This window comes from Hyperoodon ampullatus (assembly GCF_949752795.1).
Source record: "Hyperoodon ampullatus genome assembly, chromosome: 12".
In the NCBI taxonomy this organism is placed as follows: domain Eukaryota; kingdom Metazoa; phylum Chordata; class Mammalia; order Artiodactyla; family Ziphiidae; genus Hyperoodon; species Hyperoodon ampullatus.
The window spans coordinates 71,698,513-71,725,828 of NC_136925.1; positions in this window are offsets into that span (position 1 = coordinate 71,698,513).

Genomic DNA, 27,316 nt, shown 5'->3' on the forward strand with positions numbered 1-27,316 from the left:
ATAGCTCTAACTGATCTCTTTGTTACAGCATTTTTAATACTCTCATTTGATAGAAAACCCCTGAAAAACTCTCCACTTAGTTTGTGTCACTTAAATAGAACCAAGACTGATTGCATGTTAACAAGCGATGTCTCTTTTTCTCATGTGCTTAGCTAATTGGCACGTGTGGTTAACTCCTGTATTGAAATAGAAACTATGCAGACAAAAACTAGGTGAGAATGCATTCAATACGCAGGAAAGTGACTTGAGTGTATCTTAAACCATATTCAAAATATTTACCGCTGGTGGGGTAGGGTCATCATCCTACCTGAACAGGCACCAGCCCAGTCAGGTCAGAAACCACCACTCAGAAACATCACTAGCAGCCACGCCCAATGCACGGGCATCAGCACCATGCCCAACTTCATCAAGATGGGCTACGGGCCCCCCTGGTGGCGCAGTGGTTGAGAGTCCGCCTGACGATGCAGGGGACACGGGTTCGTGCCCCAGTCCGGGAAGATCCCACATGCCATGGAGCGGCTGGGCATGTGAGCCATGGCCGCTGAGCCTGCGCGTCCGGATTCTGTGCTCCGCAACGGGAGAGGCCACAACAGTGAGAGGCCCGCATACCGCAAAAAAAAAAAAAAAAAAAAAAGTACACAATCTTCATTTATCTTCAGGGATGACATCTGTTCCTTTAAAAATATTTCCTTTATTAGTTGCACTTCAGTGTCTGTGCCTCTTCACGATTCTTACATCTATTATAGACTGTCGAGCCCTCAAATCTCTCAGCTGAGACTCAGATCTGCTTACTCCCTGCATGCCTCCTGCTGATTGATGTGCTTCTTTCTAATGGAGCTGCCAAAAGAGCAAAATGCACAAATTGTACTTTGCCCCTATTATGACTCTGGTCCAATAGAATTCTTGTCAACTACCGTATTTCACTTCTGCTTCTGCTCACTGAAATGCATGATTTATTTTATAATTAATAGGGTGTTTCTAAATGAATATAAAGTATAATTGATTCAAGCTAACTTTTGAGTTTTTTTGTCTTGTTTTTAACTCATGCAACATCTTTCTTGACACAGTTTTCTAGGTATCATTCATTTGCCAAAAAGAGCCAATGTCTCAGACTAGATACCTCTGAGATGGTTAGGTTTTTTGTGTGTTTTTGTTTTTGTTTTTTGCGGTACGCAGGGCTCTCACTGCTGTGGCCTCTTCCGTTGCGGAGCACAGGCCCCGGACGCGCAGGCTCAGCAGCCATGGCTCACGGGCCCAGCCACTCCGCGGCATGTGGAATCCTGCCGGATCGGGGCACGAACCCATGTCCCCTGCATCGGCAGGTGGACTCTCAACCACTGCGCCACCAGGGAAGCCCTGAGATGGTTAGTTTTATGTGTCAACTTGACTGGGCCGTAGGATGCCCAGATATTTGGTCAAACATTATGCTGCGTGTATCAGTGAGGGGGATTCTACATGAGATTAACACTTCAATTGGCAGACTGAGTAAAGCAGACTGCCTACCCCTAAGTGTGTGGGATCTTCCAGCCCACTGACAGCCAGAATAAAACCAAAGGACTGAGGCTAAGCGGGAATTTCAGACCCTGACTCTTTGAGCCGGTGGTGTTTGCAGCTAAGGGTGAGTGCAGCTTAGGCTCACACTGGGGCTAAAACCACACATTTAGTACTGAATAGCGAGTACTTTTAAGGAAAGGAAAATTCCTTGAAGCCCAGGATTATCCCTTAGAGTGTAAACTTTTTGCTTACTTACATTTGGCCCCAATGCCTAGAATAGTGTTAAAAATACACAGTCATGGGCTTCCCTGGTGGCGCAGTGGTTGAGAGTCCGCCTGTCGACGCAGGGGACATGGGTTCGTGCCCCGGTCTGGGAAGATCCCACATGCCGCAGAGCGGCTGGGCCCGTGAGCCATGGCCGCTGAGCCTTCGTGCCTGGAGCCTGTGCTCCGCAAGGGGAGAGGCCACAACAGCGAGAGGCCCGCGTACTGCAAAATAAAAAAAAAAAAAAAAAAAAAAAAAAAATACACAGTCATCTCCTAACACATCCCTAAGCCATCCCCCCACCCCTGTAACCTCCCCAGCACCTTCCTTGACTGTCCCTCCTGCTCGCCACGCCCTTCGCACTTTTCCACTCCTTTTCCTCTTCCAAGGCCACAGCTCAAATGCTTTTCCTGTATGAACCCGTCTTCCCGGCCCATCCACCCACAGTACATTCCCTCCGCTTCTGGGTAGTACGTTTTTCTTTTTTACATCAGCAATTGCCAGAGGGGAGTTTAGGGGCCGCTTCTGGCACCTGGAGCCCACCCACCCCAAATCCCCCCTACCCAACCCCGCTCTGACCCCGTCCCACGAAGGCACTTCTGCGAGAGCAGGCGGCCCAGTTATGTGTGTGTTGACCTGGTATCTTATTCTGTGACTTCCCATATGAGTACTAGACATGTTTTTGTACATTCCTTGAGATTTTTATTGTAGACAATCATGCCTTGTGCAAATAGGGACAGTTTTATTTCTTATCTTTCAATCAGTATGCTACCTTCCTATATCTATCTGTCTGTCTATCTATCTCTATCTATCTATCTATATCTAATCTATCTTGCCTTATTGTACTGGCTAAGACTTCCAGTACTATGGTCAATAGGAATGGTAAGAGTGGCCATCCCTGCCTTGCTCTTGATTACTTTATTTTTTCAGTTTTAAAATTTCACCTTGGTCCTTCTTTATATCTTCTATTTCCTTGCTGAAGTTATTTTTCCATTTGTTTCCAGAATGTTCACAATAGCTGATTGGGATATTTGTATAGTAGCTGCTTTCAAGTCTTCCTCAGATCCTTCCAACATCTGTGTCACGTTAGCATTGACATCTGTTGATTTTCCTTCCCTGTGAAAGTTGAAATTGTCTTGCTTCTTCACATATTGAACAATTTTAGGTTGTGTCCTGGATATTTTTAATATTATGTTCCAAGATTCTATGTCTCATTTAAATCCTGTGGAGAATGTTGACATTTTTGTGTCAGTAGGCAGTTGACCTGGTTACATTCAGGCCGCAGGGTCCAACCTGCTTTCTGTGGATGGGTTCTAATGTCAGCTCTATTTTCAAAGTCTTTACAGTCCTATTCACATTATCCCATTTGTATGCCACCTGATTGTTATTTGGAGACACGAGCGTGATTGAATGAAGTGAAGAAAAAGAAATGGGTATTTCTGTACTCTTTCTGCTCCTTGAGGCAGAAGTAGAAGTTTTCTTCTGAAGGTGTGCCATCTGGTCCTCAGTTCCCAATTCTGGATTTCATGCTGCATTGCCTTCAGGCTGGAAGATACCAGAGGAAAAACGGTGAATTAACTGCTTTTTTGGTGGTACCTAGAATTCTGGTCTTCTTCTCCAATTTGCCTAGTACTATTTACTCTTCAGAGTCCTCAAATAGATTTTCCATGCATTTTCCCAGTTTTTATAGTTGCATTTAGCAGAGGAGAAAGAGTGGCATGTACTTATTCCATTTTGCCTGGAACTGGAATCCTCTTTGCCTTTCTACATCCACTGACTTTTTTAACAGCTTTATTGATATATAAGTTACATACCATAAAATTCACCAATTTAAAGTGTACAACTCAATGATTTTATATTGATTTATATTCGCAGAGTTGTGTAACCACCACCACAATCAATTTTAGAATAGTTTCATCAGCCCCCAAAGAAATCCCATATCCATTAGCAGTTATTTCCCATGTCCTCAATCTTTCCAGGCCTAGTCCTAGGCAATCTACATTCTGCTTCTATAAATTTTCCTATTCTGAATATTTCATATAAATGTAATCATTCAATATAGTCTTTTGTTATTGGCTTCTTTCATTATCATAATATTTTCAAGAGTCATCTATGTTGTAGCATATAATGGTACATCATTTTTTTTTATTGCTGGGTAATTTTCTATTGTAGGGATATAAACCCTTTTATTTATGCATTCATCACTTCATGGATATTTAGGTGTTTCTACTTATTCATCATTACAAATAATGCTGCTATGAGCATTCCTGTACAACTTTTCAGGTAAACATATATTTTAATTTCTCTTGGGTATATACCTATGAGTGGAACTGCTGGATCATATGGTAATCCTATGTTAATATTTTGAAAAACTCCCAAACTCATTTCCAAAGCAAGTGCATTATTTTACAATTTCATTAGCGTTATGTAAGTGTGCCAGTTTCTTCACGTCCTCACCAACACTTGTTAGCATCTACCTTTAAAAAAAATTGTAGCCATAGTTTTGGGTATAAAGTTGTATATCATTGTTGTTTTTATTCTCATTTCCCTGATGGCCAGTAGTTTCTTTTGTTGAGGATATTTTCATGTCATCATACACCTCAAGAAATTTCTGTTCCAATCTTTTGCTCATTGTCACTTGTCTTTTTATTATTGTGAGCATTCTTTATATATTCTAGATACAAATCCTTTATCAGATAAGTGATTAGCAATTTTTCTTCCCACTCTATAAGTTGTATTTTCATTTTTGTGGTGTCCTTTGAAGCACAAAAAAATTTTAATTTTGATGAACTTACCTATTTTTTCTTCAGTTGCTTGTACTTTTAATGTCATATCTAAGAAAACATTACCTAACCTAAGGTCATGAAGCACTTACATCTATGTTTCATTCTAAGACTATAAAGTTTTAGCTCTTACATTGAGGTCTTTGAACCATTTTGAGTTAATTTTTGTATATGGTATAAAGTAGGAGTTCAATTTTATTCATTTGCATATGATATCCAGTTGTTGCAGCACTATTTGTTGAAAAGATTATTTTTCCCCCCATTGAATGGTCTTGGCATCCTTGCCAAAGATCAGTTGACTGTAAATGTGAGGATTTATTTCTGTACTCTCAATTCTGTTCCATTGATCTATTCTATCTTTCTGTGTCTACCCTTATGCCAGTACCACCCTGTCTTTATTACTGTAACTTTGTAATAAGTTTTGAAATCAGGAAATGAGAGTTCTCCAATGTTGTTCTTTTTCAATATTTTTTGGTCTATTTTAGGCCCCTTGAATTTACACACAAATTTTAGGATCATCTTGTTAATTTCTGCAAAAAAAGCCAGCCATAATTTTGTTTGTATTGAATCCATAGATCGATTTAGGGAATATTGCCACTTTAACAGCATTAAGTCTTCTGAACAAAGAACTTGGGATGTCTTTCCACCTATTTAGGTCTTCTTTAATTTCTTTAAGCAATGTTTTATAGTTTTCAGAGTTTTATAGTTTTGCATTTCTTTTGTTAAATTTATTCCTAAGTATTTTTTTATGCTATTGTAAGTGGGACTTTTCTTCTTACTTTCATTTTTGCATGGTTCCATTGAATTTTAACTTCAAGCACTATATTTTTAATTCTTGAAAGTCCTGTTTATATATATATTTTTCATATTGATCTAATCATTCATGCTTTAATATCTTTTTTTTAACATAAGTAAAGATCAGATCTGGAACCATCAGATACAGAACTTATTCTGTATGTGATTATTTCAATATCTGAAGTCACTTCAAGTATGTTTTTCTCACTTGTTTTCTTCTATGTCTCTCTTGTGGAGATTTCTTTCCTCCTTTGATTAGTTCCTTGGAACTTTAATTGCAGGAATGATGTAAGGAAGGCTTGGTTTGAAAGTGTTCAGAGAGCATGTGGTTTGCTTCTGCTATATCCTTGGGGACACTGCCAACCCTTGATCACTTGGAAATAAATTTTACCACACAGGAAGTATGTATTCTTTTTTTTTTTTTCTTTTTTTTTGAGGTACGCGGGCCTCTTACCATTGTGGCCTCTCCCGTTGCGGAGCACAGGCTCCGGACGCACAGGCTCAGCGGCCATGGCTCACGGGCCTAGCCGCTCCGCAGCATGTGGGATCCTCCCGGACCGGGGCAAGAACCCGTGTCCCCTGCATCGGCAGGCGGACCCCCAACCACTGCGCAACCAGGGAAGCCCAGGAAGTATGTATTCTTATACCACACCTACCTGAATATTAGGAATCTTCTGGGGAAACCTGTGTTTCCTCTGACACTCAGAGTCAAATTTGAGATGTTTGCTAGCTCTCTCCCTTCAAATGGTGATGGTCTTCTATTTTACCCTATTACTGAGGTTAACATCCTTTATAAGTTCTAGCTTTCTGTGACCAAAAAGTATTGAAAAAGACTTGTCCAAATCCCCACTCTGCTCAAAGCTCCAGATTTTGTATGTGGCTCTTTAAATCCCAAGTTCTTGGCCCCCAGGGATTGGCAAATACCATGGACAAACACCCGATTCCAGCACTTACATGCCACTCTAAACTCACACTTTCTTATCATTTTTGCCCTTCTTAATATTTGTACTTTTCTGCCAGCTCAACCATGCATTATAAAATACTTAAAACAAAACTATACAGCAATTTTCCTTTCTTCTGAACATTTAGTCTGCAATATTGCCTGCAATAGAATTTAATTAATGTCTTTTTAATTTCACTCCAGTGAAGGTAGGGAATTTGATTCTGGTTCTAGCCGCATGACCTTTGGTTAGTCTTTCATTCTCTCTGTGCCTCCATCTATGAAAAATGAAGAGGTTGAGCTAACTTATCTTTATGGACCCTTTCAGCTATAAATGTCCATGACTCTTAGATGCAATAATTCCTAATTGTACAGGAACTTCAATAGTTATTAATCACATTCAAGGAGTTATTTTACATCAGCAGGGATGAGATTGTTCTACTCAAAAGTATAGTTTTTCTCTGACCTGAGTGGCTCATTCCTTTTCTGTCTGATAGTGGGAGTTCTTCTTATATCGGGGCCTGCACACCTGATTGATTACTATTGTAATTCCACTTTAAAATATTAGAAGAGTAAAACAAAATACACCAAAGTAAAAAATTGTGTTTTTTTTTCCCTTGGATTTTAATAGTACCCATAAGAGGTAAAATAACAATATTTTATCCTTGAAAGTAAGACATTCCATAACTACTGTCCATGCCGTTAAAATTTTTTTAAGATATGGTTTGGATTTCTTTAAAAGTGTTGGCCCTAGAAATTCCCCTAAAATTTCAGATAACATTCAGAGATAACTATATATTTAGCAGCTTCAACACTTTCAAAGCCCTTCAGAAAAACAAACCATAAATCGGCAGCAGGCATGGAAAAGGAAAAATCTTCTTGAAGCAAACTGTTTACTACTAAAAACCCATGAATCATAGAGAACAGTATAAACCAAAAGTGAGCTTTCCTTCTGCCATTTGAAGTTGCAGGAGCACCTCTGTGGCCTTGAGGAGATGAAATGCACTGAGACAGTATAAAATACATTATTCAGTTGCTTGCTATGTAATGTGATTTAAATTGTTTTTCCTTCCATTGTCCTCGGCTCGTGAGCACTTAAGTTGAGGCAAATTTATGAGTATTTCATAATTAACAAGTGTTCTTCTCCAGCAAAGAAAGCAGCCTAATTTGGGGGGAGGGGGGAGTCTTTCTGTCCCCACTGAGCTTCTTCATCAACACCTTTGCTTCCCTCCAGTCTGTGACTCCGTTAACTTTAAAAGCAAATTAGAATCTAGTCTCTTTAACTGTACTTACTTCATTCAAATCAAAAGGCATTTAATTAGTTTGCTTCTAGGATATATTAGTGCAATAACAGCATCTAGTATAAACAGTACAACAGGATGGTCTAAGACGACGTGGGTTCAGAAACAGACCTTGAACCTGAATTATGGTCAGTGCCTAAAGGACATTCCAGACAAAGTCTATGAGTCTAAGCTACATTCGTAAGACTGTCACCCATTTATAAAGCCTTAAAAGACGCATTTGGGGCTTCCCTGGTGGCACAGTGGTCGAGAGTCCGCCTGCCGATGCAGGGGACACGGGTTCGTGCCCCGGTCCGGGAAGATCCCACATGCCACGGAGCGGCTGGGCCCGTGAGCCCGGAGCCTGTGCTCCGCAACGGGGAGAGTCCACAACTGTGAGAGGCCCGCGTACCGCAAAAAAAAAAAAAAGAAAGAAAGAAAGAAAGAAATACTTCTGTTAATATCTTAAGTGTAATAATTCTACCATGTGCAGATTGTCCAGCTTAAAACTCAGAATCTAGTCAAGCAGATGACGAAACAGATGCCTAGAATACCAATGTGTAATTTATCCTTGTATATAATTAATTTATGATACACTCTGCTTTGAAAATTTTGAAATAAGCCCATATATATGTCAAAAAGTCATTTCTATTGTAAGTGGTTTCACAAACAACACAATTTTATATTTAATTTAATTTTCATTATTATCTTCTGGAACAATTTTTTTCCCTGAAATATTAAAGAAGAAAGACGTTATATTAGGTATATAATTTATAACAGCAGGATCTGCTACTTTATTTTTTATAAGATATTACTTATTTTCTTGTATTTTAAAAAATTCACAAGACATTGAATTCATTAGTGAAATATTTTTCCCGTCTTCGAAGCACTGACTTTATTTTTGAAATTCTGGTTATGTCCAAATTTATAACATGTATCCTTTATTTTTATGAGCATCAATTTCAAGTACGATAGCTAAAAACCAAACAAATATCTTTATAATGTAAAAACAAAATCTGAAACATTTCAAAAGACTGCTATAAAGAAATAACACAATAGGCTGTGACCTTATTAATACTGCTTGACTACCAACCACCCGGAAGGTCTCACTGAACTTTAAGATCCTTATATCTTTAATAATAATCACAATCATTTTTTGAATGTTAGCAGGTTCACTGTGGCTCCACAGAAATTCTGATGGTACATGGAGAGTCCATTTATCTCCATCGTTACTACATTTCTTTCTTTCTGTGAGGGCTCTAGTTTTTACTTTATTTTGAAATTTCTTTTGATTTTGACACTGTCCATTGGTTTGCTCTGTGCATCTCAACCTCTTTCTTCAATTATGGAAGACCTACCCTTGACAAGGTTTTATGCCATTGCTTTTACACAGATGCCTTTGGAACGTTTTTAAAAATCAGATTATTTCAGGTGCTTTGATAATTTTTGATCAAGGATCGATTATATGTTAATGAAATGCAGTGAAAAGAACATATAATTTGGAACTGAGACGTGGGGTTGATAATCCTTTATCTGTCGCTTAATAGTTATGTGACTAGAAATAACCCACAGCCTTTCTGAGCTCTGGTTTCCACATCTTAAAGCAATAAAAATAGTTTTTTCAAGGCTTATAGTGAATGAGGTGCACAAAAGATAAAGTGCTTTGTACAGTGAAATACTAACGCTATTGTTATTTTAAGACTGTAATCGTTCTGACTTTGTCTTCCTTTACTCCTAGTTGTCTCCAAGGCTTTCCACATCTATAATTGAATCTGCTATTTTCTCTTTGTTAAAATTAAAGTTTATGCTAAAACCTAGATGCAACCATGCTCTGGAGCCCACAAATTAGCACATTATTCTTTCCCAGTTTATCTATAGGGCACAGGCACGGTTCTAGGCAGAGGAGCATGCAATGTGGCATGCTTAACTTTAAACAATGGAATGACAGAGATAAATTAGAAAACTGTTAGGAAGAGCTAGTAAGAACGAGACAAATTTTCATTTTATTTCAAAGTTCTTTGAGGCTGCTCTAATCATTCTGCTACAAATCTGTAAACACAATAGACAATGAATGTTTCCAAATAAAATAATCCAAAGGAATAGGCCAAGAGAGCCAGATAACTTAGAGGCTTTAGAAGTCTTAACAGCTAAGTGTCTTTGAACTCTACTATTGTACACGTTTCCAAATGATTGGAGTAATATACATTACTCCATTATGGGCATATAATGAAAGTATTCTCTTTACCAAGAAATTGCAGAAATTATGCAAGCTCTTTCACATAAGCTTGCTAGGTCTAGAAGTGCCTTATGGATTTTTCCACCATGTATGTCTTTACTGATCTTTCTAAGAACATCTACCACTGCTCATCATTTCTGCATTCATTCCAAAAATATTCATTAAACACCTATCATATGCCAAGCAGCATTCTAGGCAATGAGTATGAGCACACAGAACAGCCACTACCCTACCCCTAATCTCTGCTGTCATTGAACCTACAGTAAATATTATGTTAGATAATAATAAGTTCCAGGGAGAAAAATAAAATCAAGGTGGAGAGTAAACTGTGCATGAGAGGGAGAATTTTTGTTTATTTATTTGCTTGTTTGTTTGGTACCTTAATTAGGGTGGCCAGAAAAAGTACACTTGAGAAAAGATGAAGGAGGTAGTGAGGGAGCAGACTGGGCAGATCAAGCAGGGAAGCGTCTTCCAGATGGAGGGAGCAGCAAGTGTTAAAGTTCTGAGGTCAAGTGTGTTTGCCTGGCACATCTGAGCATCGGCAAGGAAATGAGTGTCCTGGAGTGGAGTAAATAAGTGGGAAGGTTGCTGGAGCCATACATGTATGCTGTAGGGCTTTACAGAACATCGTAGGGTCACTGGTTTCTCTTCTGAGAGAAAAGATGAACAAACATGGAGGGTACCAAGCAGAGGAGTGACATGGCCTGACTTAATCTGAACAGGATCACTCTGGCTGCTGTGTGGGAATAGATGGGAGGAGAGCAGGGGCCGAAGCAAGGGGAACAGTTAGAAGGCTATTGCAAGAAGTGATGAAAAGCCTGGACCAGGCTAGCGATTCTGAGATTACCTGAAAGTGTCATCACAATCATTCCAAGATGGTGGACAGAGAGGACAGTAGACATTCAATTCAGAAATGCCTATATTTATAATATAGGAAGAAGGAGAGGAATTCGTGGAGAAAACCAGACATACTCTCAGCGTTCCAAGAGGTCTGAGTCTCTGCTAGACTTCTAAAGCAGGAAGAAGGACCAAGAAGTTATTATATCCTCATGAGGCAGCAAGGCAAGAATATCTGCTCTCATCACTTATGTTCAGTATTGTACTAGATGCCCTACCCAGAGTAATAACACTAGAAAAAGAAACAAAAGACATACCATTTGGAAAAGAAAAATAAAACTTTTTTTATTCTCAGATAACATGACCATTTATGTTAAAAATCCAAGGGAACCCACCACACACACACACACAGATTACTAGAACTAATATGTGAGTTTAGCAAGGTTACAGGATACAAGATCAATATAAAAAATAGTCATATTTTTTATAATATTAATGACTGATTAGAAACTGAAATTTTAAAAAACACCTACAATAACAATGCAAATATGAAATATTTAGATAAAATTTTATAAAAATTTGCAAAAGACCTGTACATTGAGAACTACAAAGACAGTGATAATGAAGATTTTTTAAAAATAGAAATAAATGCAGAGATACACCCTGCTCATAAATTTAGACTCAGTATTTGTAAAATGTCAAATTTTCCCAAGTTAATCTATACATTCAAGGAAATACAGCTGGCTTTAGGAGGAGGAGGAATAGAAACTGATAAACTCATTCTAGCATTTCAATGGAAATACAAGGACCTATAATAACCATAACAAATTTGAAAAAGAAGAACGAAATTTGGGGATTTATACTACCTGATTTCAAGACCTGCTATAAAGCACCAGTAAAGGCAGTTTGGTATTGGCATAGATATAGACATATAAGTCAATGGAATAGAATAGATAGTTCAGAAATAGATTCACACATAAGTGACCAATTGGTTTTCTTTTTAATATAAACATAGCTTTATTTGCCCTCAATATTATTTTTATTGAGTTATAACTGACATACAACATTATATCAGTTTCAGATGTACAACATGATTCAATATTTGTACATATTATGAAATTATCACTACAATAAATCTAGTTAACACCCACAGCATACATAGTTGCAGAACGTTTTCTTTTGTTGAGAACATTTAAGACGTACCCTCTTAGCAACTTGTAACTATGCAATACAGTATTATCAACTATAGTTGTCATGCTGTACATTACATCCCCAAGATTTATTTACTTATTTTATAATGGGAAGTTTGTACCTTTTGACCCCCTTTGCCCACTCCCCTGCCTCTCGTCTCTGACAACCGCTAATCTGTTCTCTGTATGAATGAGCTTGTTGGTTTTTGTATTTGTTCTTAGTTTGCACATATAAGTAAGATCGCATGGTATTTGTCTTTTTCTCTCTGACTTACTTTGCATAATGCCCTCTAGGTGCCCAACTGATTTTCAACAAAGATGCCATAGAGAAAGGATAATCTTTTCAATAAATGGTATTGGCAAAGCTGACTCTTTATATGTAAAAATGATGAACTTTGACCTTTACCTCAGACCACATACAAAAGTTAACTTGAAATGGATCATAGATCCAAGTGTAAAAGTGACAACTACAAAACTTCTAGAAGAAAACGGAGGAGAAAACCTTAATGACCTTACATTTTGCAAAAATTTCTTAAAGAAAACACAGAAAGTATGAACCCTGAAAGAACAAATTGATAAATTGGACATAATTTAAGGATTTTGTCCTTCAAAAGGCAATGTGAAGAAAATGAAAAGGCAAGCCACATACTGAGAGAAAGCATTTGCAAAGCATATATCTGATTTAAAAAATCTATGCAGATTCATAAAGAACCCTTGCTACTCAATATTAAAACAACTTTGATAACATGAAACAGGCAAAAAGTCGACACTTCACCAAAGATAAAATTACCAGATATAAGTACAAGAAAAGATGGTCAATGTCATGAGTTATTAGAGAAATGCAAATTAAAGCCGCAGTGAGATACCACTGCATATAAAATTGAATCGCTAAAATGAAAGGAACTGACAATGACAAACGTTGTAGAACATGAGTAGCAAATCAGGCTGTCCTCCATCACCAGTGGGATATAAAGGTATATGGTCACTTTAGAAGGCAGTTCCTTATGGTCACTATATGACCCAGCAATTCCCTTCCAGGTATTTATCCAAAAAGAAATGAAAGCATAGCATCAATCCACACAGAGATTTGTGCTCAAATGTTCATGGCAGCAATATTCATGAAAACCAGGAACTGGAAAGAGCCCAAAATGTCCATCAATCGTTAAATGGACAAATGGCAGTACATTCTTAATGATAAATTACTACTCAATAATAAAAAGGCACTAATTACAGGTTCACACCACATGGTTGAATCTCAACACATTTTGCTAAGTGAAAAAAGTCACACACAGAAGACCACATAGCTTGAATTCCATTCATAAGAAATTTTACAAAAGGCAGAATCCATGATACAAAGCACATCAGTGGTTGCCTGGAGCTGGGATAGGAGGAGGGATTGACTGCAAAGGGGAAAGAGGAACTTCTGGGGGTGAGAGAAATGTTCTGTATCTTAATTGTCGTGCTGGTTCAGGGTGGTATGTGTATGACAAAATTCATAGAACCACACAATTCGAATGAGTGAATGTCACTGGATGTAAATTGTACCTAATTAAAGCTAATTTAAAAATTTAAACAGAAAGGAAATCCCACAAATGTATAAAAGAAGGTGGCAAAAGTTGGACTAAACGATATTACTTAGCACAATAAATCATTCTATCTTTCCCCTCTACTATGGCAATACTAACAGGAGAATCTTAGCTTGGGTGAAGAAATTTAAAGTAATTAATGTTTCCTCTATTCGTTAAACAATTATTTGTCACAAGGTTTATTGAAAATTAATTGCTAACCAAGAAGGCAAGCCAGGACTTTGAGTTTGGGGCTCTCTTGATCAAAGAGGGGATATGGCAAAGGAAATGGTGGGAAGAGGTAGGATGGGAAACATATTTGTTTGGTGGCAGATTCTCGCAGTGGTAAAGAATCGCCACCCTCTGGAATGCCAGGAAGTGGTGGTGAACCCCATTTGGAGATGTTGTATTTAGCTGGGGCCTGAGCACACCCGGGCTGAGCTTGGCATTACTGATGTCACCTTCAGATGGCTCCCAGGAGCCTGGACGAGGACAGGAAGCCAGGGTGGACTGAAGACTGTGGCTTTTTTCCAGTTTCTTGGCGTGCAGAAGCCTCAGTGTTCTTGCACCTGGACTTGGGAGATGAGAGCATCGCAAAAAATATTTTATCCTTCCTGCTACCTCTGGCTCATGGTGGGGGCAGATTTAATTTGATTTTGAGAAACAAAGGAATGGATATTTCACGCTCTTGGAAATTGTGGAGCAATTCCTACCTGTTGTACATTTACAGATACCTACTGCATCCCTGGGATGCTGGATAAAGACTAAAAATGGATAATAATAAATAGCCCCCCACCTCCATCCTCAAGAAGCTCAGAGCTGTTGGGGAATACAGCTGCATAAATAGATAATGTACAGCGCGGTGACAGAGATTACTGTGGGAACACGAAATAACAGGGGTTCCCTTCTGTGGCTACAATTTTTTTTTAAAGTTTAATTTTATTTATTTTTTTATACAGCAGTTTCTTATTAGTTATCTATTTTATACATATTAGTGTATATATGTCAATCCCAATCTCCCAATTCATCCCCCCGACTTTCCCCCCTTGGTGTCCATATGTTTGTTCTCTACATCTGTGTCTATTTCTGCCCTGCAAACTGGTTCATCTGTACCATTTTTCTAGGTGCCACACATATGGGTTAATATACGATATTTGTTTTTCTCTTTCTGACTTAATTCACTCTGTATGACAGTCTCTAGATCCAGCCACATCTCTACAAATGACCCAATTTTGTTCCTTTTTTAATATTCCATTGTATATATGTGCCACATCTTCTTTATCCATTCATCTGTTGATGGGCATTTAGGTTGCTTCCATGACCTGGCTATTGTAAATAGTGCTGCAATGAACATTGGGGTGCATATGTCTTTTTGAATTATGGTTTTCTCTGGGTATATGCCCAGTAGTGGGTGTGGCTACACTTAAAAAAAATATGTATTGCTTTTTAAATTTTTATTTATTATTATTATTATCATTTTTGGCCCTGCAGTATGTGGCATCTCAGTTCCCCGACCAGAGATTGAACTCGTGCGCCCTGCAATGGGAGCTTGGCGTCTTAACACTGGCCCTCCAGGGACGTCCCCGTGGCTAGCCTTTAAAAGCAGGAGGGACCCCGGCCTAAATTTTGCTTCAGATGTCAAGACTGATAATGCCACACACACCTTGAGAGGGTATGAAAACATTTATTACTTACATAATTGAGCTCTCTGGGGAGGGGTGGGGAGTGGAGGCTCCTCTAGCAGATCAGAAATGGCTTGAGAGAGGAAGGGAAACTAACTCCGGGTTTTTATTGTGGCTGAGGGTTGGAGCCTCGGGCAGAATTCTTGTGAGCAGACGGGGTTTGTGTGGTCTGAATCTCTCACTGGATCCAAAGGAAGGCACACCGGCTCTTTCTTATCAACTTGCCCGGATGTGGCACACAAAGGAGAGCAGGGTGAGGCTTAGAAGCTGTCGCAGTCAAACATCAAAACTGGAGTCTGACTCTTTATTGTAGTCCCTCACCCAGTTTTAAAGGAATAGGGTCCTCTAAAGGTTAGAAAGCTTTCCTGGAGAAGGTAATGCCAGAGATTATATGAATATTAGGAAAGGAGTATTTACGGATTCACTATTTATCTTTTGTGTCTGCTTGTAAATATATTAAAATTGCAAACAAATGGAAAAGTACAACAAAGTATAAAACAGAAATAAAAATTCACTCATAAACTCATCATCTTAAAATAACCACAGTGACCATTTTTGTGCATTTCCTTCCCGTATGGATTAGTTTGATTATTAGAAAAAAAATTATAAAAAATTAATAACATATTTTTTCTGGTGTGTTTTCAGTGCATTTACCTTTTTTCCTCAGTGAAGTCGCGGTATAATTGTTACTCTCAAACTTCTTTATAGGAAAGTTAACACTTCTATTCAATTTTGCTTATGATCTCTGGTGGTGCTTTTAGCCTATTCTCCTGTTTTTTTAAACATGGCAGAAACTGAACCTACTGTATTTTTTTAAAAGTTGTCAAATCTATGTTTCTTTGTTAGAGAAGTGTTATCTTTACCACATGTATTTCCATTTTGCAGTCGAGAAACTGTTGGAATTCAAACTTGACCTTTCCTCTTCTATGCCTGTAGGATAGCTAAGAATCACCACAGGACAAAACGGTTCTACACCGCTCCACACAAAATACATGTGTATTTGGAAATCCACAGTCTCTTAACACTTTCGTCTTTCAGGTGCTTAAGGAACTTGTCAAATTCAAAGGCAGAACAACATGTTTAAAAGATTTCAAGGAGGGGATTCCCTGGTGGCACAGCGTTTGAGAATCTGCTTGCCAATGCAGGGGACACGGGTTTGAGCCCTGGTCTGGGGAGATCCCACATGCCGCGGAGCAACTAGGCCCGTGAGCCACAACTACTGAGCCTGCGCGTCTGGAGCCTGTGCTCCGCAACAAGAGAGGCTGCGATAGTGAGAGGCCCGCGCACCGCGATGAAGAGTGGCCCCCGCCCACCACAACTAGAGAAAGCCCTCGCACAGAAACGAAGACCCAACACAGCCAAAAATAAATAAATAAATTAATTAATTAATTAATTAAAAAAAAAAAGATTTCAAGGAGGTTTGGTGATAACGCTTCCGAAGACAGGTGGGTAGGCTCTAGTAACCCCGGCAACTCCCACCTTTTCAAATTCCTTACTGTTCTACCTCAAAGTATTTTTCATTGCCACAACTTGGGAACAAATAAGGAAAAGAATTCTCTGTCATGTCTTGCTTGTCGCCTGTTCTTTCTTGGTCACATTTATTTTGCTGTGTTCTCTTTAGTGAATATCAACCCACATAATCAGTTCCATTATAAAATGAGTGAAGTTAGCTCTATCACAAGGCAAAGGCGGTCATGGTCTTGGGCTCTGCAAAAAAACCCTCAAATGTGCAAGGACCTTCAACAACCTTGGTCCTCAAGGTGGTCCCCAGCAAATCCCCTTATGGCTTGTCAAAAGAAGGTTGACTTTGAATCATGGAAATAAGTGAACATTTTTCCGCTTCATTTACATCAGAGACATTTGTGTGAAATATACAATATAAATGTACACAGGTGACAAGTTTTTTCAAAGGGGGCAATGCATTTTGGACTCTTTGTGGAATCATCGAGTAGAATGTTTTCTGATATTTATGCAGAAAACAACGACTGAAACATTTACTATTGGGCCTTTACAACAAAAGTTTGTTGATACATGCCCCAGTCATTCATGTTCACACAGAAAGAACTGTTTATTTATGCCAAAATTTGTTAAAAATTAGTAGTTAGTGTGGCATTATAAGTAAATAGATTAATTAAAAAGTAAATTATTGGTAGTCACTGACTCATAAAATAATGAGATTATACCCATTGCAAAATTGTCTAAAATTGGAGAATATTATTTCTGGGTGGAACATTGGAATCAGACAGTACAAAAAACAAAGAAAGTGACTTTGGAAGAAAGCATGTGGCCTGTTGTTTAACTTATTCTTCAGGCCTCATTAGTTCCTGAACTTGAACTATATTGTGAGAAAAATAAGCATAAGACCTACTTCAACTTCATCAACAGATATTAAGTGAACTTGTCTTGGTGCGAAATATACAAAGCTATAAAAGTCAAATTGTTCTCTCAAGAAGTTAATATTAACTCTGTTATTATTAATAATAATTATACTAACAACAGCAGTGATAATAATATTCACCAACATTTGTGGCACTCTTACTATGTGCCAAAAACCATTCTAAGCACTTTATCTGACTTATCTAAGTTAGTCCTCCCAGCAGCCCTATGAAGTAGGTACTGCAAGATCATCTTTTTTTTTTTTTTTTTTTTTTTTTGCGGTACGCGGGCCTCTCACTCTTGCGGCCTCTCCTGTTGTGGAGCACAGGCTCCGGATGCGCAGGCCCAGCAGCCATGGCTCACGGGCCCAGCCGCTCCGTGGCATGTGGGATCTTCCCGGACCGGGGCATGAACCCATGTCCCCTGCATCGGCAGGCGGACTCTCAACCACTGCACCACCAGGGAAGCTCAAGATCATCTCATTTTAAACAGGAAATCCCATGTCTTCAAGAGATTCGATAACTTGTCCAAGGCCACGCAACTACAAAGATTCAGGGTCAGGACACTAAACCAGGCAGTGTAGCTAAAAGCTCAGATACTTTTCCATTCTGTACCCAACTTCACCAAAGATTCCAGTCCTGCATAGTAGGTGCTCTGGTGAAGGGTCCATAATAAAACCCTGTGGGACACAGGGAACCCTACTTAATGTACTGTGGTGTCCTAAATGGTAGGAAAATCCAAAAGTGAGGGGATATATGTATATGTATGGCTGATTCATTTTGCTGTGCAGTAGAAGTTAACACAACATTGTAAAGCAACTATACTCCAGTAAAAATGAATACAAACAAACCAACAAACCAAAAACAAAACCCTGTGGGAGACTGGAGTTACTGGAGAGGCCTCCCCAGAGAGCTGAGTCCAGAATGATAACGAGATTTTGTGGTAGTGTGGGAAGATACATTGCAACCTTCCCAAGTAATTTTTTTTTTTTTTTTTTTTGCGGTACGTGGGCCTCTCACTATTGTGGCCTCTCCAGTTGCGGAGCACAGGCTCCGGATGCGCAGCCTCAGCAGCCATGGCTCACGGGCCCAGCTGCTCCACAGCATGTGGGATCCACCCAGACCAAGGCACAAACCTGTGTCCCCTGCATCGGCAGGCGGACTCTCAACCACTGCGCCAACAGGGAAGCACCCAAGTAATTTTTTTTATACTTTATATGTTTTTATTAGTTTCTGCTTTATAACAAAGTGAATCAGTCATACATATATATCTGTTCCCATATCCTTTCCCTCTTGCATCTCCCTCCCTCCCACCCTCCCTATCCCACCCCTCCAGGCAGTCACCAAGCACCGAGCTGATCTCCCTGTGCTATGTGGCTGCTTCCCACTATCTATCTACCTTCTGTTTGGTAGTGTATATATGTCCATGCCTCTCTCTCGCTTTGTCACAGCTTACCCTTCCCCCTCCCCATATCCTCAAGTCCATTCTCAAGTAGGTCTGTGTCTTTATTCCTGTTTTACCCCTAGGTTCTTCATGACTTTTTTTTTCTTAAATTCCATGTATATGTGTTAGCATACGGTATTTCTCTTTCTCTTTCTGACTTACTTCACTCTGTATGACAGACTCTAGGTCCATCCACCTCATTACAAATAGCTCAATTTCGTTTCTTTTTATGGCTGAGTAATATTCCATTGTATATATGTGCCACATCTTCTTTATCCATTCATCCGATGATGGACACTTAGGTTGTTTCCATCTCCGGGCTATTGTGAATAGAGCTGCAATGAACATTTTGGTACATGTCTCTTTTTGAATTATGGTTTTCTCAGGGTATATGCCTAGTTGTGGGATTGCTGGGTCATATGGTAGTTCTATTTGTAGTTTTTTAAGGAACCTCCGTACTGTTCTCCATAGTGGCTCTACCAATTCACAATCCCACCAGCAGTGCAAGAGTGTTCCCTTTTCTCCACACCCTCTCCAGCATTTATTGTTTCTAGATTTTTTGATCATGGCCATTCTTACTGGTATGAGATGATGTCTCACTGTAGTTTTGATTTGCATTTCTCTAATGATTAATGATGTTGAGCATTCTTTCATGTGTTTGTTGGCAGTCTGTATATCTTCTTTGGAGAAATGTCTATTTAAGTCTTCTGCCCATTTTTGGATTGGGTTGTTTGTTTTTTGCCATTGAGCTGCTTATAAATTTTGGAGATTAATCCTTTGTCAGTTGCTTCACTTGCAAATATTTTCTCCCATTCTGAGGGTTGTCTTTTGGTCTTGTTTATGGTTTCCTTTGCTGTGCAAAAGCTTTGAAGTTTCATTAGGTCCCATTTGTTTATTTTTGTTTTTATTTCCATTTCTCTAGGAGGTGGGTCAAAAAGGATCTTGCTGTGATTTATGTCATAGAGTGTTCTGCCTATGTTTTCCTCTAAGAGTTTGATAGTCTCTGGCCTTACATTTAGGTCTTTAATCCATTTTGAGCTTATTTTTGTGTATGGTGTTAGGGAATGATCTAATCTCATACTTTTACATGTCCCTGTCCAGTTTTCCCAGCACCACTTATTGAAGAGACTGTCCTTTCTCCACTGTACATTCCTGCCTCCTTTATCAAAGATAAGTTGACCATATGTGCGTGGGTTTATCTCTGGGCTTTCTATCCTGTTCCATTGATCTATCTTTCTGTTTTTGTGCCAGTACCACACTGTCTTGATTACTGTAGCTTTGTAGTATAATCTGAAGACAGGGAGCCTGATTCCTCCAGCTCCGTTTTTCGTTCTCAAGATTGGTTTGGCTCTTCGGGGTCTTTTGTTTTTCCAAACAAATTTTGAAATTTTTTGTTCTAGTTCTGTGAAAAATGCCAGTGGTAGTTTGATAGGGATTGCATTGAATCTGTAGATTGCTTTGGGTAGTAGAGGCATTTTCACAATATTGATTCTTCCAATCCAGAAACATGGTATATCTCTCCATCTATTTGTATCATCTTTAATTTCTTTCATCAGTGTCTTATAATTTTCTGCATACAGGACTTTTGTCTCCTTAGGTAGGTTTATTCCTAGATATTTTATTCTTTTTGTTGCAATAGTAAATGGGAGTGTTTTCTTGATTTCACTTTCAGATTTTTCATCATTAGTGTACAGGAATGCCAGAGATTTCTGTGCATTAATTTTGTATCCTGCTACTTTACCAAATTCATTGATTAGCTCTAGCAGTTTTCTGGTAGCATCTTTAGGATTCTCTATGTATAGTATCATGTCATCTGCAAACAGTGACAGTTTTACTTCTTCTTTTCCAATTTGGATTCCTTTTATTTCCTTTTCTTCTCTGATTGCTGTGGCTAAAACTTCCAAAACTATGTTGAATAAGAATGGTGACAGTGGGCAGCCTTGTCTTGTTCCTGATATTAGTGGAAATGGTTTCAGTTTTTCACCATTGAGGATGATGTTGGCTGTGGGTTTGTCATATATGGCCTTTATTATGTTGAGGAAAGTTCCCTCTATGCCTACTTTCTGCAGGGTTTTTATCATAAATGGATGTTGAATTTTGTCAAAAGCTTTCACTGCATCTATTGAGATGATAATATGGTTTTTCTCCTTCAACTTGTTAATATGGTGTATCACGTTGATTGATTTGCGTATATTGAAGAATCCTTGCATTCCTGGAATAAACCCCACTTGATCATGGTGTATGATCCTTTTAATGTGCTGTTGGATTCTGTTTGCTAGTATTTTGTTGAGGATTTTTGCATCTATGTTCATCAGTGATATTGGCCTATAGTTTTCTTTCTTTGTGACATCCTTGCCTGGTTTTGGTATCAAGGTGATGGTGGCCTCATAGAATGAGTTTGGGAGTGTTCCTCCCTCTGCTATATTTTGGAAGAGTTTGAGAAGGATAGGTGTTAGCTCTTCTCTAAATGTTTGATAGAATTCGCCTGTGAAGCCATCTGGTCCTGGGCTTTTGTTTGATGGAAGATTTTTAATCACAGTTTCAATTTCAATGCTTTTGATTGGTCTATTCATATTTTCTATATCTTCCTGATTCAGTCTTGGCAGGTTGTGCATTTCTAAGAATTTGTCCATTTCTTTCAGGTTGTCCATTTTATTGGCATAGAGTTGCTTGTAGTAATGTCTCATATTCCTTTGTATTTCTGTAGTGTCAGTTGTTACTTCTCCTTTTTCATTTCTGATTCTATTGATTTGAGTCTTCTCCCTTTTTTCTTGATGAGTCTGGCTAATGGTTTATCAATTTTGTTTATCTTCTCAAAGAACCAGCTTTTAGTTTTATTGATCTTTGCTATCGTTTCCTTCATTTATTTGTCATTTATTTCTGATCTTTATGATTTCTTTCCTTCTTCTAACTTTGGGGGTTTTTTGTTCTTCTTTCTCTAATTGCTTTAGGTGCAGGGTCAGGTTGTTTACTCGAGATGTTTCATGTTTCTTAAGGTGGGATTGTATTGCTATAAACTTCCCCCTTAGAACTGCTTTTGCTGTGTCCCATAGGTTTTGGGTCGTCGTGTCTCCATTGTCATTTGTTTCTAGGTAGTTTTTGATTTTCTCTTTGATTTCTTCAGTGATCACTTTGTTATTAAGTAGTGTATTGTGTAGCCGCCATGTGTTTGTATTTTTTACAGATCTTTTCCTGTAATTGATGTCTAGTCTCATAGCATTGTGGTTGGAAAAGAAACTTGATACAATTTCAATTTTCTTAAATTTACCAAGGCTTGATTTGTGACCCAAGATATGATCTATCCTGGAGAATGTTCTATGAGCACTTGAGAAAAATGTGTATTCTGTTGTTTTTGGATGGAATGTCCTATAAATATCAATTAAGTCCATCTTGTTTAATGTATCATTTAAAGCTTCTGTTTCCTTATTTATTTTCATTTTGGATGATCTGTCCATTGGTGAAAGTGGGGTGTTGAAGTCCCCTACTATGAGTGTGGTACTGTCGATTTCCCCTTTTATGGCTGTTAGTATTTGCCTTATGTATTGAGGTGCTCCTATGTTGGGTGCATAAATATGTACAATTGTTATATCTTCTTCTTGGATCGATCCCTTGATCATTGTGTAGTGTCCTTCTTTGTCTCTTCTAATAGTCTTTATTTTAAAGTCTATTTTGTCTGATATAAGAATTGCTACTCCAGCTTTCTTTTGATTTCCATTTGCATAGAATATCTTTTTCCATCCCCTTACTTTCAATCTGTATGTGTCTCTATTCTGAAGTGGGTCTCTTGTAGATAGCATATATATGGGTCTTGTTTTTGTATCCATTCAGCCAATCTGTATCTTTTGCTGGGAGCATTTAGTCCATTTACATTTAAGGTAATTATCGATATGTATGTTCCTATTCCCATTTCCTTAATTGTTTTGGGTTCGTTGTTGTAGGTATTTTCCTTCTGTTGTGTTTCTTGCCTATAGAAGTTCCTTTAGCATTTGTTGTAAAGCTGGTTTGGTCGTGCTGAACTCTCTCATCTTTTGGTTGTCTGTAAAGTTTTTAATTCTCCATCAAATCTGAATGAGATCCTTGCTGGGTAGAGTAATCTTGGTTGCAGGTTTTTCTCCTTCATCACTTTAAATATGTCCTGCCACTCCCTTCTGGCTTGTAGAGTTTCTGCTGAGAGATCAGCTGTTAACCTGATGGGGATTCCCTTGTGTGTTATTTGTTGTTTTTCCCTTGCTGCTTTTAATATGTTTTCTTTGTGTTTAATTTTTGACAGTTTGATTAATATGTGTCTTGGCGTATTTCTCCTTGGATTTATTCTGTATGGGACTCTCTGTGCCTCCTGGACTTGATTAACTATTTCCTTTCCCATGTTAGGGAAGTTTTCAACTATAATCTCTTCAAATATTTTCTCAGTCCCTTTCTTTTTCTCTTCTTCTTCTGGAACCCCTATAATTCGAATGTTGGTGCATTTAATGTTATCCCAGAGGTCTCTGAGACTGTCCTCAGTTCTTTTCATTCTTTTTTCTTTATTCTGCTCTGCAGCAGTTATTTCCACTATTTTATCTTCCACATCACTTATCCGTTCTTCTGCCTCAGTTATTCTGCTATTGATCCCATCTAGAGTATTTTTCATTTCATTTATTGTGTTTTTAACCGTTACTTGATTCATCTTTAGTTCTTCTAGGTCCTTGTTAACTGTTTCTTGCATTTTGTCTATTCTGTTTCCAAGATTTTGGATCATCTTTACTATCATTATTCTGAATTCTTTTTCAGGTAGATTGCCTATTTCCTCTTCATTTTTTTGGTCTGGTGGGTTTTTATCTTGCTCCTTCACCTTCTGTGTGTTTTTCTGTCTTCTCATTTTCCTTATCTTTCTGTGTTTGGGGTATCCTTTTTGCAGGCTGAAGTTTTGTAGTTCCCGTTGTTTTTGGTGTCTGTCCGCAGTGGCTAAGGTTGTTTCAGTGGGTTGTGTAGGCTTCCTGGTGGAGGGGACTAGTGCCTGCGTTCAGGTGGATGAGGCTCGATCTTGTCTTTCTGGTGGACAGGTCCACGTCTTGTGGTGTGTTTTGGGGTGTCTGTGGCCTTATTATGTTTTTAGGCAGCCTTTCTGCTAATGGGTGGGGTTGTGTTCCTGTCTTGCCAGTTGCTTGGCATAGGGTGACCAGCATTGTAGCTTGCTTGTCGTTGAGTGAAGCTGGGTGCTGCTGTTGAGATGGAGGTCTCTCAGAGATTTTCACCGTTTGATATTATGTGGAGCTGGGAGGTCTCTTGTGGACCAGTGTCCTGAAGTTGGCTATCCCACTTCAGAGGCACAGCACTGACGCCTGGCTGTAGCACCAAGAGCCTTTCATCCACCCGGCTCAGAATAAAAGGGAGAAAAAGTACAAAGAAAGAATTAGTAGAAGAAAGAAAGAAAGGAAGAAAGAAAGAAAGAAAGGAGGGAGGGAGGGAGGGAGGGAGGAGGGAATGTAGGAAAAAGAGAAAGAGAGAAGATAACGTAAAATAGAATAAAGTATGATAAAATATAATAGCGTTATTAAAATAAAAAAGTAATTATTAAAAAAAAAAAAACGGACGGATAGAACCCTGGGACAAATGGTGGAAGCAAAGCTATACAGAGAAAATCTCGCACAGAAGCATATGCATACGCATTCACAAAAAGAGAACAAGGGGAAAAAATCGTAAATCTTGGTCTCAAAGTCTACCTCCTCAATTTGGGATGATTCATTGTCTATTCATGTATTCCACAGATGCAGGGTACATCAAGTTGATTGTGGAGCTTTAATCCGCTGCTTCTGAGGCTGCTGGGAGAGATTTCCCTTTCTCTTCTTTGTTCTCACAGCTCCCGGGTCTCAGCTTTGGATTTGGCCCCGCCTCTGCGTGTAGGTCACCGGAGGGCGTCTGTTCTTCGCTCAGACAGGACGGGGTTAAAGGAGCAGCTGCTTTGGGGGCTCTGGCTCACTCAGGCCGGGGGGAGGGAGGGGCACGGAGTGCGGGGCGGGCCTGAGGCAGCAGAGGCCGGCGTGACGTTGCACCAGCCTGAGGCGCGCCGTGCACTCTGCCGGGGAAGCCGTCCCTGGATCCCGGGACCCCGGCAGTGGCGGGCTGCACAGACTCCCCCGAAAGGGGGCGTGGACAGTGACCTGCGCTGGCACACAGGCCTCTTGGCGGTGGCAGCAGCAGCCCCAGCGTCCCACGCCCGTCTCCGGGGTCTGCGCCTTTAGCCGCACCTCGCACCCGTCTCTGGAGCTCCTTTAAGCAGCGCTCTTAATCCCCTCTCCTCGCGCACCAGGAAACAAAGAGGGAAGAAAAAGTCGCTTGCCTCTTCGGCAGCTCCAGACCTTTTCCCGGACTCCCTCCCGGCTAGCCGTGGTGCACTAACCCCTTCAGGCTCTCTTCCCGCCGCCAACCCCAGTCCTCTCCCTGCGCTCGACTGAAACCCGAAACCCGAGCCTCAGCTCCCAGCCCCGCCCGCTCCGGCGGGTGAGCAGACAAGCCTCTGGGGCTGGTGAGTGCCGGTCGGCACCGATCCTCTGTGCGGGAATCTCTCCGCTTTGCCCTCCGCACCCCTGTTGCTGCGCTCTCCTCCGCTACTCCGAAGCTTTCCCGAAGCTTTCCCCCTCCGCCACCCGCAGTCTCCGCCCACGAAGGGGCTCCTAGTGTGTGGAAACCTTTCTGCCATCACAGCTCCCTCCCACTGGTGAAGGTCCCATCCGTATCCTTTTGTCTCTGTTTTTTCTTTTTTCTTTTGTCCTACCCAGGTATGTGGGGACTTTCTTGCCTTTTGGGAGGTCTGAGGTCTTCTGCCAGCGTTCAGTAGGTGTTCTGTAGGAGTTGTTGCACGTGTAGATGAATTTCTGATGTATCTGTGGGGAGGAAGGTGATCTCCGCGTCTTACTCTTCCGCCATCTTCCCCCAGCTCCAGCCCCCCAAGTAATTTTTAACTGCAGATACTAAAGCTCTTTGGGCCACAGGCTTATCTCTACTTAGTCTCTGAACAGGCCCTGTTCAATTTTGAGGGTAAATAGGAGGATAGCAGCCTCCCTCTTTCCACCCCTTCTGTCCTAAGCCCATGTTAGAAACACCGAGCTGAAGTTTCCGCTCCTTCCCTTCCGTTCCCCTGTGTTTCCAGAAGTATTCTGAAATAGAGAGCTGCATCCTTAGAGCCTTGTTTTGTCTCTCCATTCTGTGCTCTGCACCCACCATGTTTCTAACCTTTCCGCCTTCCCAGTGATGAATAACTGTTTGCCTCCACGGCCCTGGCATCCTAAATAACATTGCAGTGAACATCCTTATAGACCTTTGTGAGAACTGGGGTGGAATACGTATGCTGAGGTGGAATTGCTAAATCTTTGGCCAGTCTGTACCCTGCCTCCCAGGAATGCATGATATTTTCTGTATATCATCATATAAACCTAATACTGATATACAGTATAGATATTATACCTGGCATTTTCCAGCTTATGCTTCACTTTGTCATCAACATATCCAGTCTAAAACTACAAGTCAGATAGCTCATCACTACCTGGACCTGCTGGCTCAGCTGCTCAGCGTGGAGCCCGCTGGGCACCTGTAGCTCTTCATTCTTACAACCGGCTGAGGACTTATTGCTGGGTTTAGGCCTCCGTGTTTCCCATCATGCGCAGGGGCTCCGGGCAGTGAGTGAGTGCCTTTTACGTCCAGAGGGCCTTTCACAGCCCCTGGCACAGGGGTTACTGAGTACAGTGTTGTTGACTCAAACACACAGAGAACAGAGCATGAAGAACCAGTTTGGGAGGAAAGATGATTCTACTGGGGGCAGATGGAATTACATGGTCAGTTTGATTGGTAGTGAGACATTCATGTACATTTGTCCTTCAGGAAATCTAGAACTTTGGATTTAAAACACAACAGAGAGTGTGGGAGCTGCAGCTGTAGCTGTTGAGTCATGACCAGTGCTTCAGGGAACTGCACGTAGAGAAGTATATTGAGAGGACATGGAATACCAGTTTATTTAGCAATCGGTGACAGATGGTCGTCTGCCAAACTGGGGCCAGAGGACGAGGCTCAGTAAGACAGGTTTAGCAGCCAGAAGAAATCGATGCAGTGTTAGCAAGGTCACGGGAAGTGTAGATGACAGGAAGGACCAGCGTCCCATACTGTACGGTACTAGGGTTAAAATGAGACTAAGCAGGGGATGCTGGATCTGAAAATTCGTGTTTTACTGGGGTCTTTAAAGCCCATTATTTTGTACTGATATTAAGAAGCATAAGACATTTTTTCTTCTAATCTACAGAGCATATTTTGAACTTCCTCTTGTCTTAACTTGATTATAGGATACTTGAAAAATCTATTTGAAAGGGAAATTTAGAATGGGATATTATTACAGAAAAAGTGGAATTTAATAAAAGAAGTCATGTTAAAATATTTTGCTTATAGATTACTCTGTACTGTA